The sequence below is a fragment of the Corylus avellana genome, chromosome ca3 (genome assembly GCF_901000735.1).
Source record: "Corylus avellana chromosome ca3, CavTom2PMs-1.0".
NCBI lineage: Eukaryota > Viridiplantae > Streptophyta > Magnoliopsida > Fagales > Betulaceae > Corylus > Corylus avellana.
This window is the reverse complement of record NC_081543.1, coordinates 9,115,556-9,121,621: the sequence shown is the minus strand read 5'-3', so window position 1 is coordinate 9,121,621 and position 6,066 is coordinate 9,115,556.

The following is a 6,066-nucleotide window of genomic DNA, read 5'->3' as shown; positions in this document are numbered from 1 at the left end:
TTAATAGGGCTCTATGCTCTAAGAACCATTGGCAGTGGAACTAAGTTATTCCACTATAGACTCTCTTTGCAGAGTGTGTGATCCCTAAGTCTTATTTCTTATGAAGTGAGGCTGTGAGGCAAAAGAGATAATTAATTACCAGTTAATTAATTTTTTGAAATGTTATACTGCATCACAAGGCATTTAGTTATAGGCTCATTGGACAACTCTAAAGCCCTTCGAGAAAATTGAAAATACAGTATAAGTTATAACTATACACAAAACAAATTCAATTAATGAATATGAAAGATTCATGAAAGTGCATTAATTTTTAACATTCCAAACTTAGTTGGCCAAGGTGATAGCATGAGGTAGGAGGCCTTCACGAGTGGCCTTATTCCTAGTCAACCAAACAAACCATATCGATGATGTTGACTAGAAAGATTTTGAAAAGATGAGGCCAAATTGAGTTCGATTTTAATAATTCAGCCGGTTGGATTATGATTTTAATCCAATATAAGAATGATTTGCCTGCAAAAGAGAGGATATGTGTTGGCCAGAAGGATTCCTGCTAGATGACAGGGGAAAATGGTAGGTCAAGAAGATATATGCTCCAATGATTTTGGGGAGGAATGGCAAAGAGGATAGTTAATTAGAATGTTCTTAGGGAGTACTATTGGTACTTTTTTCTTTTCTAATCAAATTAGGAAAGAGTTACAATAGAATCAAAACTTTGAAAAAGATGATACGTTTTCAACAATAAACCCAAATCAAAAATAACAACGCAGAAGTACAACCGAAGAGTATAAAATTAGTCAAACAAGTGACTCAGACATCTTTGAATGGTATACATATGAATAGAATTGGATGCGAGGAATGTTTGTTTTTTTATACAAGCCTTTTATGGTCTTGCATTCCTTGTTTGCTATTTGGATAACTTACAACAATCGCTAAAGGTGGATTTAATATTATTAGTATGTCATGACTTACCAAAGAAAATAATATTAGTAGGTCATGAAATTAGGTGGATCATAAAAGATAATTAGATAAGACAAAGTTGGTATACATTTTTATACGTTAGTAGTAAATTTAGTTTAGTATTAGGGAATATAGATGGATTTCTGGAACATAAACGGCTTCAATGTCTGTGTCTCGGACCAACCGACACACACACAAAAAAAAAAAAAAAAACTTTGTCAATGAATTTGGGCTTGAGTGAAGCCCAAATTTAAAGGAAATTTCTTTCCATTATTAAAGGTTCCATGAACCAAACTTTGATCACCAATATGATTGTCTAAGAAAATAATAGGAACACTGACTTGTTTTTGCGTTGGCTAATTTATTTAGGAGGGAGTTTCCTTCCAACAGAGTCGGAGAAACTTCCAATCCAATCTATAAAAACTGTCGTCATGTGATGTTTAAGCAAGCATATGAGAATCATGTATTTTTTTTAATAGCATGTAAGAAGCACATGCCTTATAATATAAATTTTTCTCGCTCTTTTAATATTATTAAGAAAAATGTGTTTCTTACATGCTTAAGAAACATGTAACAGTTTTATATATAGGGTTGACAATTCGTGTTAACATGTTGAAGTTGGGTCGAGTCGACTCACTGGTCAACCCGAACACAATCTATTTAGTTAAACAAGCCAAACTCCTCAATCTTGACACAATTCATTTAAATTAGCGCCTTAGTGGAATATACGACATGATCCGCATAACCAATTTAATAAACATTGGGTTAAGCCAAACATGACCCATTTTACTTGTTTAGACTTGTAAATGAATTTAAATGCCTTCAACGACTATAGGAAACCATCAAGTGGACCTTTTGCTGAGATCTATAATCCAAGGTGGCGGAATCACCCCAATATCTCTTGGAGGCAAAATCAACCACTAAATCAAGGGTGAGCTTCTAATCATACTCAGAATCATAACCATTCTGGATTTCCTTCACAGGTTCAGAATCAATTCCGCTCAGCTCATCAAGGCCAGCCTCCTGATTTTCAATCTACGACTCAAGTGCCATCATCTGCACCACAGTCATCTTTGGAAGACACATTAAAAGTGTTCATGCAGCTAACTAGCCAATCCATACATGAGATTAAGAACTCCACCATGGTCAACACTCAAGCTATTGCCAAGATGGTAGGGCAAATTGGCTAGTTAGCAAATCAATTGGGTGAAAAAGAGAAGGGAAAGTTCCCTAGTCAACATGTGCCTAACCCAAAATGGCAGTTTGTTGTTGGAAGTTCTTCTGCCCCTACTCATGGGCAAGAACATGTGCAAGCCATTGTAACACTGAGTTCAGGAAACAAGTAGACAATTAAGTGTCTATGCCTACTAAAGATAACCAAGAGAGGGTAGAAGAGGAAAGAAGCCACAGCACTCATATGAAGGTTTCGGAGCCCAACTCTACCATTCCCATTGTTGATGATATAACTCGCACTCCCAAATGAGCCCGAACGTTTCCCAAGAAAATTATCAAAGCCATTGAACAAAGGATCAATTAGTTTCTATGAAGTGGAAATGAAGAGGTAAATTGTACACCAAAGAAAGGTGGACTATGGCTTAAGAGATTAGAAGAATGGAACATAGCTGCAATATTAAAGCATACTTAGAACCTTTTTGCTTAATCCGATTCTCTTTGGGTAGCTTAGGTTAAGATGAACTTGCTAAAAGGGAGAAACTTTTGGCAACTTAAAATCCAACAAAATGCTACATAAATTGGAGGAAAATTCTTAAGTTGAGGGACTTAGCTAAGAAGTTCTTGAAGTTCTGGGTTGGAAATGAGAGCTCGTGTAGCATTACTTTATTAAATTTGGCAAACCCAATGCAACCTTAATTTTTCGAACTCGAACTCTAAAAATAGGCCTATATTTACATTGTGATTTCATAGACAAAAAGTTCAATTTTAAACTAAATTGCAGAAAATAAATTGTTTGGGATAGCATTTTTTAAAAATTGCAATTTGAAAATGTAAAAAATCTATGCTTTCAAATTGAAGGTAAAGAGTTTTTTTTTTTTAAAAAAAAAAAATGCACAATTTTAAGGTTAAATTGTGATTTTAAATGTCAGACTACGATTTTGCCAAATACTTAATTGAATTTTAAAATCACACATTTTAAAATCCATATTTTTAAATTGCACCAACCTTATTATTGCAAGGGAAAATAGTTGAACAAATTAAGCAAGAAGTTGACCGATTAATATCACTTCTCTATCATTTATAGGGGTGGGCAAATTAACCATTTTCTACTTACCAACAGCCATCAAATCTTCAAAACTTATTGATAACCGACTTCAGGAAGTTAGTAGGCAAAATAAAAATACAGTTTCGACATCGATTTGATTTAGTTTGGTAGGCAGTAGAATTTTATTTTTGTTAGTTAACCGACAATTAACCGACTTAACCAATTTTTTAAGTGAATTTTAAATTTTATCTGGTAAGTTTTTTTTTTGTGTTTTGGTTGTTCATTTGGTCCATGTTCCATGAATTTACTATTTATAAAGCATATGTTTTACTAATGTTATAATTACAAAAAAATTTATTAATCTTAACATAAAAACTTGTAACCGACTATTTATTTACCAAAAAGTTAAAAATATTCTTTGTCGGTATAAAAGCAGTTAATTAACTGAGTTTCATGAATCGTTAAGTAAAAATATTTCTACTGACACTAACACCGATGCTGACTGAACTGATATCTACCGAACCCATACTCTGGCCTAATCATTTAACCCTTTGTGTCCTTGGCGTCACTGTCATTTATAATCTTACGTGTTGTGCATTTTGTGCACATTTTCACTCTGACAAATCTGTCCCTTACGAAACTTCAAGGAAGTTTCCTCCCACAACATGCATTAAGGTGGTCCACGATCTGCATCCCACACTAGCGAATGGAGCAGCGCCACGTGGCATCGAGATGTCCATTCCTTTTCTAAAATTCATGGCTTAAACCTAAATTGGTCCTGCCGATGCTCTCCAGCTACCACTTGATTTTATCCCAGGCCATGTGCTTTTCGTTCACGTCATGCTCATCTTCAATAATTCCGTGAAACCCATTTCTAATTTGGTAATTTATATGCCGGTGGCACTTTTTTATATATTTTTTAATATAATATATGTATATAAATAGTTAAATTTATATATTTATGTTAAAATAATTAAGCTTTATCCTTGCTCATAAAAAAATAAAAAGAAAAAAAAGGGCTTCGCCCATGGCCCCCTATTAGAACAAAAATCATTTTATACCCAAATCTCAAATAACCCAAATTTGTTATTAAAAAAAATTAAGCATGAGCAATAGTCACGGAAAAGAGTTCTTAACGTAGTAATTTGACAAAAGTGACTTAAATCTTCACTTTTTAGACTCACTATTTTAATCAAAATAAAATTGTGAGTGAACAGTACTCACTAAAGATAGTGAGTATTGTTCATTCACTAAATGAATAAAAAATAATATAAATTTTCTCTCTTCTTCCTTATTCTTTGAAAAATTTCAAATATATATATATATAAAAGTATTTAAAAATAATATTTAAATGGAATAGTAAAAGTTGATAGTTAAAATAGTGAGGCTGTTGGGGGTGCTTTAAAAAAGTGAATAGTTAAAATAGAGAAAAGTATATTTTGATTATTTTGGTAAATAAAATTTGGTGAGACTACCAAGAATGCTAATGTATGAGCTGAAGCTCTACAACTAAGAAGAAAAGACAGAATGTCAGGTTTTATTTTAATAGATATTTGAGTTGAAAAATTGAAACATATTAAAACCTAGTTATTCTGTTTATTTTTTTTCAATATTAAACCGATACTAATCTTATTTTTTATACATTAATTTAATCTTCTATTCAAACATATTTTTTTACCCTCATATCCAAAATTTCTGAGTCCGCCACACGGAAAACCCTAAATAATGAAAAAAAAATGGGATAAATGTAAAATTAATCTTTATAGTTGATCAAAATTACAAATCACGTACTTCATAAGGTATAAAAAACAATTTATAGGTCTATGTAGTTGACCTAAACTACAAATCACTCACCGTGATATAAAAAATAATTTATAGGTCCTCAAGGTATACCAAAATAACAGTTTACTCCTTAAAATCAGTTTTTGTTAAGTAAGTTAACAAAATTGGTCACTTTGCCACGTCATATCCAACAAAAACGTTATATGTGTTATTATTAATTTTTGACTTTCAAAAATGACAATAATGATTTTTCACATCATTTTACAATGCCAGCTAAGATTACACATCAGCCATCACTCCACGTCGACATATTGTTATAGTAAATTAATCTAATATCTTATATCCCAAAATTTTACTCCATGTGTAATCCTCCTTCATCCTCATCTTCATCTTCCTCGGCCGCTTTACAAAATGCGACAGTCAAATTCTTGCAAAATGCTCTCAAATCATGGTGAGGAAGATGAAAATGAGAGAGGGTTACGCACAGAGTAAAATGTTGAGGATATAAGATATTAGGTTAATTTACTGTATGATGTGACAAAATAACCAATTCTGTTAAGTTACTTCACGGATATTAATTTTTGGAACTAAACTGTTATTTTGGCATACTTTGAGGATCTATAAATTATTTTTTATATCACAATGAGTGATTTATAATTTAGGCCAACTACAAGGACCTATAAATTATTCTTTATACAATATGAAGCGATTTGTAATTTAGGTTAACCACATGAATCAATTTTGCAATTATCTAAAAAAAAAAAAAAAATCCAGATACTAAATTAAGAAGAAAAAAAAACAAATTTTTTTTTTTTTCTAACAAGTTTAAAAATTATAAAAAACTTTTTTAATAATTTTTTTGTTATAGGTGGAAGCTGGCGGGAGGCCATGGCCCCGCTCCCTTCAGCTCCTTCCTTGCCGCCACGTGTATATTGGTGTAAAGACAATGAAAATAACACCCTTTTTTTTTTTTCTTTTTTCTTTTTTTGTGAGTAATGAAAGAAACACATTGATATATCCTTTAATCTTTATAACACGACGGAACAGGAACAGAAACAGGAACATGCCAGCAAAAGCAAACAGAGATTTTTTTTTTTTTTTTTGAAAGG